This window comes from Vigna radiata, unplaced genomic scaffold (assembly GCF_000741045.1).
Source record: "Vigna radiata var. radiata cultivar VC1973A unplaced genomic scaffold, Vradiata_ver6 scaffold_230, whole genome shotgun sequence".
Taxonomy (NCBI): Eukaryota; Viridiplantae; Streptophyta; class Magnoliopsida; order Fabales; family Fabaceae; genus Vigna; species Vigna radiata.
The window spans coordinates 48,353-62,314 of record NW_014543120.1 but is presented as its reverse complement, the minus strand read 5'-3'; positions in this window follow the sequence as shown (position 1 = coordinate 62,314).

Here is a 13,962-nt window from a genome sequence, read left to right as displayed (position 1 = left end):
AGTTTTGATGGATGTCGCAACCCGTACAAATTTGATTGCATATAAGAAATGCAGTATAGCTAGGAAGTGACTCCTAGGTCGTCTCTCAAGGACCAAATGTGGTTCGAGTCTTAGGTCTAACACGAAGTGGGGGGGGGGTTGTGAAAGGTTTTTGCAAGGAAAATTAGATTAAATTAAAACTGAAAATTAAAAGCAACCAAACATACTTGAAAACATTGAAATAAATGGACAAAGCATGAAGACCGAACGGTCCCACAGATGACCGAACGATTATACATTGAGACCAAACTATCTCTAAACCAAGTGAGGAAAATAGAAATGCAAGAAGGTAAAGAAACCAAACAAAATAGACAACAGAGTGAATGGAAAAAGTAAATTGAACACTACAATAGATAAATATCCAAACACAATTAAAGTAATTAAAATGCAACACTAAATTAAGTGGATGAAAAACAACTCAACCTACTAATTAAACTAAGTGAAAACAAGAGAAACTAACAAGCCTATTTAACTTCTAGTAATTTATGTGAACCAAAGTGCAATTAACAAATAAATNAAAAAGTCCANTTNGCCAAAGAAAAACCTCATGGTCGTGCACTACTCACCACCAAGANNAAATCAATTTTTAAGCTTCAATGAACCACCAATTTTGTTGTCTTTTTGTCCTCATGTGCACCATGTCTCAAAAGAAATTAAANTATGTTTTAAACANNCAATTGAAAACCTTTCCATCACTTCTCCATGCAGAAAATTCGGAATCCACACTCCAAGACCACAAANACCGAACCCACCAAGTGAATTCTACAAAAAATTGCTTCAAAGACCAATGTGCAAATGGAAGATACCATGGGTGCTCCTACCAATGTGCCAAGTAAGCTAAACCAAATGAANACAACTACAAAAAAACTCCATTCCTCATGCAATTCATGGCAGCAACAATGCAAGGAAAAGACAAAAACTCAAAGTAGAAACATTCTTTTGGTCAAAAGAAGCGTCATATGTGTTTGTCCAAAAATGGCAAAAACTTAAATGCACCTTCTCTCCTCCTTTCACCTCCATTTTCNGTTTTCTTTCTCCACCAACACACCATTCATGTTTTCTTCATCCCTACTACAGAAACATAAACCCAAGAGACCAAAGTTCAAATTCCAAATCAACACAAGAACAATAAACTCAAACATATGCTACTTCAACCCAACCAAATCTTCCATTTCTTCAAGCTTCTTTGCAAAAACGAAAATAATACTTAAGCAATCAATTCCAGCTTTGTCCAGCAACCATAACAACACCAAAATCTGATCCCATCCTTGTTTCAAGCATCAAAACCGAAAAATGCAAGAAAAGAGTTCAAATCACAACACCCACACATCAACTTAAGCTCTCTTCAACCCAAAACTCACATAGAACTCCATTTTTATCATCCAACCAAATAAAATGCAAAGAAAAACGTGAGNAACTGCAGNAATGGAAGAGGAAAANGAAATATAAAGTTACTCAAACCCAACATCCACCATGGAAATGCAAAGACAAGCTCCAAAGCTCAAGCTTCAAACATNAAGAACAAGCAAATGNGAGTAGAAATGAATGGTTTTTCACCACCANTAAGCTAAGANAACCAAGAGTAAGTTAAGAGAAGAAGAAAATCTNCAACTTTGCTCATTAAAATAGCCCAAAAANGAAACACCAAGCAAGCTCTCCATAAAGCANGTTCATACATGAAACCCTAGGAGAGAAAAGTTCAAAACCATGAAGTATGAAGTGTAAAAGTGCCTAGCTAAATGGAAGGGTCAGCCTCCTCTCTAAATGACCATCNAAGACTCTAAAATTGGTGGGGTCAACCTTNTAAAGAAACCCTAGCNAAAAGCNACATNTCCTACACATGGGTTTTTTACAAAATTNCCCCTAAAAGGGTCCAAAACACCTAATTCTAATTAAGGACTTCTAGAAAACGAAATTACAACTTTAATAAGAATCTAAATGACTAAATGTTGAGCCTTTGAATGTGCCACGCCATATCCTAATGCTCCAGATGATGTTTCCANAACTTCCCTGCAACCAGAAATGCGCTTAATCAGCTGAGAAAATCCGAATTAGCACAATTACGAATTTCCGACCAAATTAAGCAGAATTCGGAAAACGGGGAAATAACAGACAATTAAACACAATTCCACAGTTTATTTAAGTGCAATAAAATAAATATAGTTCAAGAAATAACGACTCATCAATATGTCCTGCATTAAGGAAGATTATTTTATTATTTTCCTTTTCCTTCTTTTTTTGCCCAACATTAATTATTATTCTCTCATTCTTTAATTTTAATTATTTACTTTCCCGGAAGAAATTGGGTGTTGACAATTTTTTATTGAACTTCAATTGCTTCCTTAACTGAAGTTAATTATGTGATTACCTAGGTTTCGTACACCAAGGACCATCACGTCAGACCCCAAACTGTTCAACGTTCTACATTGGTATAAACGTCGAAACCATAAAGTGGGCGACGTTCTATCTGGTTTAAAAGAGAAAAGAAATAAAAAAAAAGCGGATTGACTCTCTGTCACATAAAACGTCGAATATTTAGCGTGGTGGACGTCAAATGTTGGTAGAGTGATACTGCTGGAAGCAAAACCACTATTTCGTTATTTTTTTATTTTAAATTGATCGTCAGTTGTTTCTCAAAATGATGTTAAGTGTTTCTAAGGTCATTATTTTATGTCGTTCTGGCCTTTGTTTGATGTTAGCACAATTTAGATCACGTCTTCATGATCTTTGCTTGTCGTTAATAAATATTATTCGGCGAACGGTTTCAATAGAGGACGTGGAGCGATTGAATTTAGTTACGTTAATGCCACCAGTCATTTTTAACGTTGCGAATTGGGCCTTGAGACATTGACCGCGTGACGTTATAGCCCGTTTTTGCACTAGTGCATCTTATGGCTCTTGGGAAGGTATTTGACAAAGAAGAGATCAATATCAAGATTTTGAAAAGTCTAAACAGAAATTGGCAACGACAAGTCATAGAAATCTCTGAATCCAAAGATCTCACAATGATGAACATGGCTACCTTGTTTGGCAAGTTATGTGAACATGAATTGGAACTTGGTAGATTAAAGGATGAAAGGGAGATTGAAGAAAAGAAGTCTATTTCTCTGAAGGCTACAAGCAAGAACAACTCAGAAACAGACATGGACGAGAAAGAATTGATGACCTTGATGGTAAGGAAATTTAGTCGACTGTTAAGTAATGATAGTCAATTGACTAACCTTGTAGGTCAAGGCAAAAAGCTAAGCTTCAGTACAAATGTTTTCCAGTGCTACGAATGTGGAAAGGAAGGTCACATCAAGCCTGATTGTCCTGATCTAAAGCCGAAGCAGAAAGGAAAGAAGAGATTTCCTCAACGCAGAAACATGAAAAGAAAAGGAGCATACATTACTTGGGAGAACTCAGATTCTGAAAGCTCAAGTGATGAAAATGCTGATCAAGAAGAGGAACCCAACATCTACAACATGGCTGGAACACTAAGTTATGACAGTTACAACGATGAAGAATTTGAGAAGCTGCTAATAGAAGAGAAGTATCAGCAACTAATTGAAACATTCAGAGAACTACATGCTGAAGCAATGCGACTACAGTACAAGGTTAATCGACTAAACTTTGAAAGAATAGATTATGAGTATAGAATTAATAACCTTGTTGGTGATAATGAGAAATTAGAAAAAGAATTAAAAGAAGCTTTGTTATCTACTAAGAAGGTTGAAATTAAAACTGTAGCAGTAGAAAAAGTTTGTTAAAATTGTCTTGCTCATATTGAAAAGATAAGTTACTTGACTAGCACGCTAGTTAAGTTTACTCAAGGTAGAGACAATTTAAATGATGTTTTAAAATCATCTAGCAGAGCAATTTACAGACAAGGAATTGGTTACAAAGCTCAATCTAACAGAACCAATGCTAAGAAATTTACTAATTTAAGTAAACCTGCTAGAAATGCATGTTTCTATTGTAATTGTGTTGGTCATACTGTTAGAAATTGTTATTACAGAAATGTTGTTGTTCCTAAAGGATTATATGTTTGGATACTCAAGGATGAATCAATTATGGAATACCTAAAAAATCTTCAGTACCTACAACTGGTAACACTGTATTAATCTATTGCATTATGCTTGACTTGATTTGTTGTGATTGTGTGATTGAATGAACATCTTGTTTGAATTGATTGTCTAGCTGATTGATTGTTTGAATCTGAAACTCTATTTTTCTTTTGTCGTAGTCAACTATGTTATTAATGCATTTGACTATGTTCTTATTCTCTCTCATCTGCACTCACAGTAATTTTATCAAATTTTCTTATGAGTTCGCGCCATTTCTTTTCATGATGTCAGTGATGCATTCTTTCTAACACTAGCACACACCTTATTTGTGTACTTCTAATGACCCTTGACTGAACTCTGGATGTATGGAACAAGTCGGAAAATGGATTCCAAAACTCATCTCTCAAGAAGGGAGAAAATCCATATGGGATATCAAAAGGAAGTTCCTCCACCAAGATATCTGGATCAGAGGCTTTTTGAAAAAGAAAATTTTAAGTTTCCTGGATAGATTGAGAAGCAAACTTTTACTACATTACTTGAACTTGTCATATTCTTCTATCATCATTTGAGAATTGTTGATGGTAACATTACTTAAAGAGTCAAAGGTGTTGAAATCATCATCAACAATGATATTTGGAGACAGACAATTGTTCTCAAACCAAATGGAATCCTCTCACATAAACATGATTATCTAATAAATTGCTGGTTAGATAAAAAGGATATATTTAGAGGTTGGCTCAGATTTCCTGTTAGTGAGACAAGGGAAGATATGTTACTCTACAAGGATCTTAAGATTGAGGAGATGTTACTAGCATACATTTTGGCACAGGTGATTCTTCCAAGGAGACTGCTGTTGGACGAAATGACTGCTGAAGATGTATATCTTTTACATGCCATCAAGAACAACATTCCCACCAACTGGTTAGAAGTACTCAAGGCCATATGAACAAGGCTACTCATTTTTTTGTTCGACATTTGCCATATGGTATGCTTGTTAGTAACATATTGGTAGTGCATGGAGTAAACGTCTCTAGTGAAAGAAAATACTCAAGCAAAAATACAAATGTCATAAACTTCAAAACTCTTGGGTCACTTGGACTTGTCTGGAGTGAAAAGAGTTGGCCCTATGATGAAAATAATTACCAAACAAACTTGTTTGAAGGAATTTCATCACCTGGAACCCTTAAATTTGACTTTGTATCTAACAATCGTTATGAAACCTATTTTGATGATCTATTTCAACTGTTTGGTGATAAGCTTGACCAACTGGAGTCAAAGATAAACTTCATTATGCAACTCCTGAAGGATAAGAACAAAAATGAAAGTATATCCATGAGAGCAATTGATGAAGGAAAGGAATGAATGACACAAATCACTAGGTTTATCTTTACAATATCTTTTGTATATGGCTTATGATGCCATCCTTTGTTGTCTTTTTGTTTTCCTTGTTTGGTCTTATCTTTGTAATATCCTCTTTCAAGGAATGAAATTATTACTTTGAATCAATTCAATTGCCTTAATCTGATTATTTAATATCTGATATATTGATTGATTGATTCAACTATGTTTTGAGTGAAGTCGAATTTGCTTGAACTGTTTTACATCTTTACATTTTCACTTCTGTTACTATTGATTATAATTCTTGCTTAACTAAAATGCTTGATCTAGAAAGGATCTTTGAAAGTTTTGCAGAAAGAACATTGCTTTTGGAATTACAAGTGGAATTCAATAACTTTGGAAAGCAATATATTCGATTGGAGAAAGACAGCAATCGACTGTTCTATAACATGGTTCTAAATTCCAATTATGGAATTTGGTTATTCTTTCATTGATTGCTTATTCTGAATATCTGCTATTATCTATGATATAAATTGATCTTTACATATCATATTTGAGATAATATTGTGAGATTTTTTATTGTATCATTGCATGACTAAACTGTTTGCTATTCTATCTTTGATACAAATATGTACTATACTACATTGGGTACTCTATGTTATACTGCATTGTGCATCTGATCTAATTTTAATATCCATGCATAATGGCAGGGGGAGTATCACATTTTACACATTAGTATTTCACATGCCTGCATTTTAGGGTGAGTTATCATTTTCATGTGATTTAAATGTGCTAATGAGAGCATCACTGCATATTGATTATTGCATATTTCTGTTTGATGCATCTCTTTCTGATATTTCAGCATAAATATCTAGAGCATTATGAAAGGGGGAAAGATTGTATGAAAGCCTTATGAAAGTTGGAGAATATGAAAGCGGGAGAATTCATTTTCATTCTATCTCCTATTCTGCTTATTTCGCTTATATTTTGCTGTATTTAATTAGACTGTGCAAACATGGTTGGTTATTAGTCATGGTTGTGCATCATCAAAAAAGGGGGAGATTTTTAAGATTGTTGACAACACAATTTCTATATCAATCTAGTTTTTGATGATGACAACACATTGCTTAATAACATGCATATGTTGTTTGTTGTTATTACATGTTCTTATGCAAATTGACTGTTATATTTGTTGAACATGTTCCTATGTTAATTGATTGATATATATCTGGAATGTGTTTGCATGCTTTACGTGCTATGTGCTATGCATCATTTCATATGTTTTACTGCACATGTTTTAAAGTTGAAAATCACAAGCACTCTTATGAACTTTTAACTGTGTGACAAAGTTCTAGTACAGTCGACTACATTGTGAATGGCTTCGACTATGCTAAAGTCTTTGTGCAGATTTTGAGAATCAGTGCTTTGTATATTTTTGAGAAGAATAGAATTTCAAAATGTTTTACATGGTTGAAGTTGACTATGTGGTTCACACATTTGACTGTATCTGTTATCTGATTTGGAATTCTATTATGCTCTTGCACTATAACAACTATATTTTTAAAAGTTAGTTGAGCATTGATGACTTGGTCAACTGTATTAAATGTGTTCTGTTGTTTGTTGACCGTAAGCTACTAAGTTGACTGAATTGTTATAACTGTCATAATACAGTCGACTAAATTAGTAGCGTATTCGACTGAGAATCTGACTGTATAACAGAAATCTATAAATAGGCTGAACACAGGTTTGTTCACAAGACTTTTGATGAACTGTTAATTTTCATTTCTGTTTTAGATTTCTCTTAGCTCCAATAATTCTTGGTGGGGCAAATCGGCAAGTGTACCGAGTCGCACAAGTAATATAAAGACAGGACTCTCGGTGCTGAACAGTTGTGTGAAAACAAGATTAATTAAGACTTAAAATAAAAAAGATTATGGGTTGTATTGCAAAAATAATAAAATAAAGCAAAATAAAATTGATTAGTGGCAACAGAGAACAGAGATGAATGAAGGTTGATTAATATGAGATGGATATGTTGTTGGGATTAGATTTCACCAAGTTTCCTCTCATATATATAAGAATTCTTCTTTATGCGTTAATGCCAGTGTCCCTCAATAAAACACTTAAACCCGATCCCTCGGTAAATAAGCCTGTCCGTAATTACCAGTTCATACAATTCCTAGCATTCCTGGTAAAAAGATGTGAAAATCAAGAGGTTAAGACGACTAAGACTCATACCCTCATCCCTGAGCAATATAACCCTTAGGAGTAATTCAACAAGGAACTGAATTGAAAGGAACATCCCGACACTCATGCAACTCACAGATCATGCTATTGTATAAGCAAGCAATAAGAACAGATGAATTACTCTGACAATTAATGAAAAAGCATATGAAATTAAGAATCAATTCAAATACATGAGAGTTTACAAGGTTACATCATTCCCCAACAACAAATAGAAATTAGTTGCCCATAAACATGGGGGAACTCTATGAACAATGGAAGAAAAGAAGAGAATGGAAGAGTAAGAATTGGATAAGATTGTATTGCTATGCTCTTCTCTGCCAGGGATGCGAAACCTACAGCCCCAAGGTCCTTTAAATAGTGCCAGAAGTGTCCCAGAGTGCAGCCTAGTCCAAAAGAATCAAAACAGAGCAGAAACGAGGCCCGGTTCACTAAAATCGTCGCCTAGGCCAACGTCGATGTTTTGGTGCTCGGGCGTCCCTGGAGGGCACCCGGGCGTCATACAATGCAAATTCTAATGCTATGGTTGACTTTTCTGCATTCTGGTTGACTAGTTGACTTTTCCGTTTGTCTGGTTGACTTCTCTAGATTTAACTTTGACTTTTCAACACTGCAACTGTTTGGCACTTTAATTCTTCCTTCAATTCATTCCAATAGCTTACAAAGTCAAAGGGAATTAATCAAAAAATCATTAAGTTCCACCTCAACTCTCTTATTCACACATTTTATTGAAAAAGTGAGTCCAAGCAAGTTTCTAAGTGAAAAATGGTGTTTTGAGTATCAAAATTACATCACAAATAATGGTTTTTTAAACCGTTATCAATTCTCCAAGAAGACGGTGGTGATCTTTCTTGAACCAAATTCATAGAGGAGACTTTCTGCGCTTACATTTGCTGATCATTATCTGAACAAGAAAGGTGCGTCTGTGTGATCGTATTGAAGGCTTGGCATCCTATCAAAGACTGCTGAATTGAGTTGAAGGTTTGGCATCCTATGAAGACTGTTGGAATTGTACCTGTTGTGATACAGGGGGATAGTTGATAACGGTCTAAAAACCGTTATTTTCATACTTAAATTTGATATCAAACACACCCTTTATGGCTTAGAATGAGCTTAAAATCAAGTAAAATGCTTAGTTGAGTCATGAGAGAGTCAAAAGTTGGTTTTGGAGATATTATGCTTGTTTTTGCATTGTTTTGCAGGGTTTTAAGATGAATTAAAGATGAAAGTTGAAGTAAGGTGGACTTAGACCCATGAAAGAAGAAGAAAAAGGATGAAAAGAAGGGTGAAGTGAACTGTTGAGCGCCAGAATGGACCGCTCAGCATCCAGAGCGATCAAGGGCAAACCGCTCAGCGGTAAAACTGACCGTTGAGCGGTCCAAATGGATAAAGGGAAACCGCTGAGCGGTTTACTTAGGCGCCTGGGTGGTTGTCTGTTTTTATTAGCTAGATTCTGTAATCTTTCTGTTATCTTTTTTGGCTTATATATAGCCCCAATGCGAATCAAAACACAATCTTTTGGCAGAGAGAAACATCAAGAGCTATTCCACACACCTTGAAGGAGGTTCCTTGGATGCTTAGGTTCCAACCTACCAAGTTTAGGGTTATTTCGTCCATTCTTTCATTGTATTTCATCTAGTTTCACCATGATTATGGTGAACTAAACCCTAGGTTGTTGGGGAACAATGTAATCTTTTGAAACTCTCTTATATCAAAATTATTATCTTCTTTATATGCTTGCATATGCTTATCTTTATCAATTGTTGGGTTCTTCACCTTTGCTTCATGATTTTATCATTTAACTCATTCGGTAAATCTCTTTTGTCTTTATTGATACGAGAACGTACAGTAATGTCATGAACTGGGGGGAATTCCTTGACTATGTTAATACCGCCTAGGAATAGGGGTAGGATGGTCAATTGTATTTTGCTTCTGTTTATCATGCATTATTAATTGCTAGGGGAGGCTAGGGATAGCAAGCCGATAATTAGTAATAGGCTCTTTTCGCCAAGGAATTAGGTTAAGGGTAGATTAAGAAAGTTTGCATGACAATATGATAAATAAGAGAATTAGATAAGAAAAGTAGATATAAGAGGGTGGATAAGATGAAATTGTAAACCCCAACAACTTCATTCATTCATAGTTTCTTTAGCCAATTGATTCACTACATTTGCATGTTTACTTTTGTTTTTGCATTCAAAACCCAAAATTAATTTCTTCTCAAGTCTTATGCGATCGGTTTACATGAAAAGTAAGGCCTAAGAGTCCTTTGGGAAACGATACTTGGACTTACCCATTTTATATTACTTGATAACGATCTGGTACATTTGTCAGGGACTTAACAAGTTTTTGGCACCGTTGCCGCGGACTCGAGGTTTAACTTATCTAGTAGTGTAAATTGATTAAGTTTGACTTGATTGTTATATTTATTTTTATTTCTGTTCTAATAAATGTTTTCTAGGGTTTTGTGCCTAACGTTTGCAGGATGCGGTATGGACAAGAATTTTATTATATGGGTACTCAATTCCATCAAAATGATTTCAACCACTACTGGGAACCTTATTCAAACTTGTATCTAAGCCAGTTTGGGCAACAATCCTCTTTGCGAAAAGAACCGTTGGGGGAAGCTGAACAACATTTACGGCAGCAAAAACTCTCTTTACCAACAGAAACGTGGGAGGACGATCAACAACTATGTCATCAGATAGTTGATTTGGCGGAGCAAGTCAAGAGCTTTAATGAAAAGTTCGACAAATTTTTGGAGAAGTACGATTCCAAGAGCTATGAAGTTACCTTCAGAAATTTGGAGACACAAATTAATAAGGTTGTTGATGAGGAGAAGATAGAGAGAGATGAGGAAAAGATAGAGGAGAAAGAAATAGAAAGGATGAGTAAGGGAGAGAAAGATGAGGAGAGTGAAATAACAGTGGTTGAGAAAAAAGAAAAAAGAAAAAATATACAAAAATAAAGAAGAAAAGACGAAAAGAGAAAAAAAGAAAGTGGAGGAAAAAGATTGAGAAAAAGAGGAAGAGAGGAAAAAAGAAAAGATCATGTGAAAAACCTCTTCCTCATCAGAAGAAAAGTCATAGGAAGGAAAAGAAGTTTAAGTGCTTTATGGAGTTCTTCAAGAAATTGGAGATTAAAGTTCCTATGATTGATACATGGAAACAGGTGCTTGGTTCGATCAACATTTTGAAGAGATTCGGCAGGAAGAAGAAAAAGAAAAAGAATATCAAGCGAGAAGAATATTAACACCTACTGATGGGTGTTTGCTGGGGGACAACCCACTTGTTGTAAAACATTTTTAGTTATAGGTTTATTTGATTTTGGACATGTAACTTTTTTGATTTTTAAACACTTTTGGGTAGCATCTACTGAGGGATGCCAAAATTTTATGTATCTACTGAAGGATATAGGTTAGCACACCTACTGATGGGTGTTGGTAAGAAGGAACTTACTGATTAGGGCTAAACAGGTTTGGGTCAGGCTCGTAACGTTAAACAAGTGCTACCTGGGAGCAACCAAGTTGATTATATTTGTTTTTAACTCTGTGATAAGTGCATTGCATGTTTAAATGTTGCATCTGAGAGGGGAAATGTATATGATTGAAAAATTGAAGGTTGAAATTGAGTGCTACAGGGTGAGATTTCTTAAAACCAAGCAAAGAAGAAGAAGAGAAAATTACCACAAACCGTTGAGTGGTCCATTTGACCGCTGAGCGGTTGCGGCGTGTTTTGGGCTCGGGCTTTCTTAAAGTTGAGCGGTTTTTGAGGTTTTCACTTTCAAACTTCTTCTTTGCATTCCTCCTGAGCGGTCTCCCTAAGCCCTAACACTCCTCTTTTACTTTCAAGAGCTTTTTAGAGAGATTTCCCCAATTTTTCATATCCCACTCACCAAAATCTCATTTTTCCACCATTGTTTTGTCAAAGTTTGGGGTTTTGGTTGAGGGTTTTGCATTGGAGAGGGCATTCATCATTAATTTTAGCAAGCATTCAAAGTCTCTACTCAAGTAAGTATGAAATTTCAATTTCTAGGGTTTTTATTTATAATTTGTTGAAGAACATGCTTAGGAACATGAAAAATTAGGGCTTTTGATTTCTATGCATGATTTGATGAATTAGAAACTGTTAGAACCGATTGAATTGCATAAAATAGGTCTGGAATGATGGATTTAGTGTTAGAGTGGAGAATAAGGTTGTTAAAAGAGAATTTTTGAAAAAACCCTTTGAAGAACGCTGAGCGGTCTCCTTGGCCGCTGAGCGGAATTCAAGCAGATTTGGGGGTTTTCTATTTTTGGGTGCTTGGATGCTGGGTGGGGGGCCCTGTTTTTCCTCAGTACTGGAGTATGTGTGATCTGAAAGAAATTGATGATGTACTAACCTCTAATGATGTTTTTGTGAATGTTATTTGGATGATTTGATACAGGAATGTCTACCTCAAGAAGAGTAAAAACTATGGGTAACAAAAGGAAGGAGCCAGAGAGACCTAGGAGATTTTATTCTTTAGGTTCCTCTCAAAGAAGCATGAGGAGCATTATGCTACTGTCCAGGAGAGGCGTTTGCTGATGGAGAGGAAGGCCATGTACATCCCTGATTTAGCTCCAGAATTCGGACTAGAGATTGAGAGGCAAGGTTGGGAGAGATTGACTACATACCCTGGACCAACAAATATTGAGTTGGTGAAGGAATTTTATGCCAACGCCCTGACCAGAGGAGGAGTATCAGCAGGGAGATACATGAGCTATGTGAGAGGACATTTGATTAGCTATGATCCTGACACCATTAACGCCTTCCTGGGGACTGAGTGGCCAGGAGAGCAGTGTAGGTATGCTGTTATATTAAGGGAGGCCAGGGATTATGAAGACATTGAGAGAGTAATATGTATCCCTGGGAGACATTTTCAGAGAAACCCTAATGGAGCACCAATGAACATCCTTAGGGCAGATTTGGCTCCCCTAGCCACATACTGGATGGCATTTACTCATGCCAACATACAGCCATGCTCTCATGTCTCTGACATCACGCTGCATCGGATTCTTGTCATCAACTGTATGCTGAGGCAGATGGATGTGAACGTTGGCAAGATTATCACCAGCGAAATTCAGAGGTGTGCTACCACTGTGAGTAGCAGGACACCATTGGGACATTTGTCCCTAATTACATACTTGTGCCAGCAGGCGGGAGTGGACACTGTAGTTCCACCCTATGAGAGGCTGAGGAGAGCTATTGATGCCTCCTATTATCGTCAGTACTGTGGAGGTGATGAGCCAGTTGGAGCAGTTCCTAGGAGACATCCTAGGAGGGCAGCAACACAACAAGAGGATGAGCCTACAAATGCACCGACACAAAATGCTGAGCCTTTCCAGATGAGGGACATGTATATGTCCATGATGGAGGCGAGGATGGAGTCTCTCCGCAGAGGCCCGATGGCCACTGTTGAGATGATTATAGGAATGTATGATCAGCCACCAGGGCATAGATGGATTAGGGACGAGTTCCATAGTGTGATGGCTTGGCCTCAAGGCCAGACACAGGGCAGTGGGTCTGAAGCAGTTGGAGCCCTAGATGGACAAGATGATGACCAGGAGGATGATGACTTTGAGGATGCCCAGGCTGGGGATGATTATGACTCAGATGAGGATATGGATTGGCATGGCATCTATTGATGGATGCTAGCACTTGGACATGGATTTTTCTTTTTCCTTTTGTACTTTGAATTAGTAGTATAGGTTAAATTTTATTGTTGTGTCTATGCTTGGCTTGTACACTGAGTCTGATGATGGTTTGATTTTATTGCATGATGAGTTATTTACTAATGATGATTGATTGTGGATGATGATTGGGAATGTGTATATGCTGATATCCAGGTTAATGGTTCACTAACTATGTGAACGAATGTGTAAGTGGTTTATGATTGTGATTGTGATGCTAAGCATGATACATGAATGAGAAGTGAGAAAGCATGTTGTGTGAGGTATTGAGCTCCAGAGTTTTTATTGATGTATGCACTGTTCACAGGGAATCATGGATGATATTTCCTTAGTCTTGATAATTGATTGAATTGCATGTTTTTGTCATATGATCAAGGCCTTGTTTGGAAACCCTTACTTAGGGATTGATTATTTTAAAATTTGTGAGTGGTGAGTAAGGTATTGTTGAGATTATGTATATGTTGATTGTGATAAAAATATATATATATATATATATATATATATGATTACAAAATTTAAACAAAGAACAACCTCCCCTAAATTTGATGGGTGTCGCGACCCATACAAATTTGATTGCATATGAGA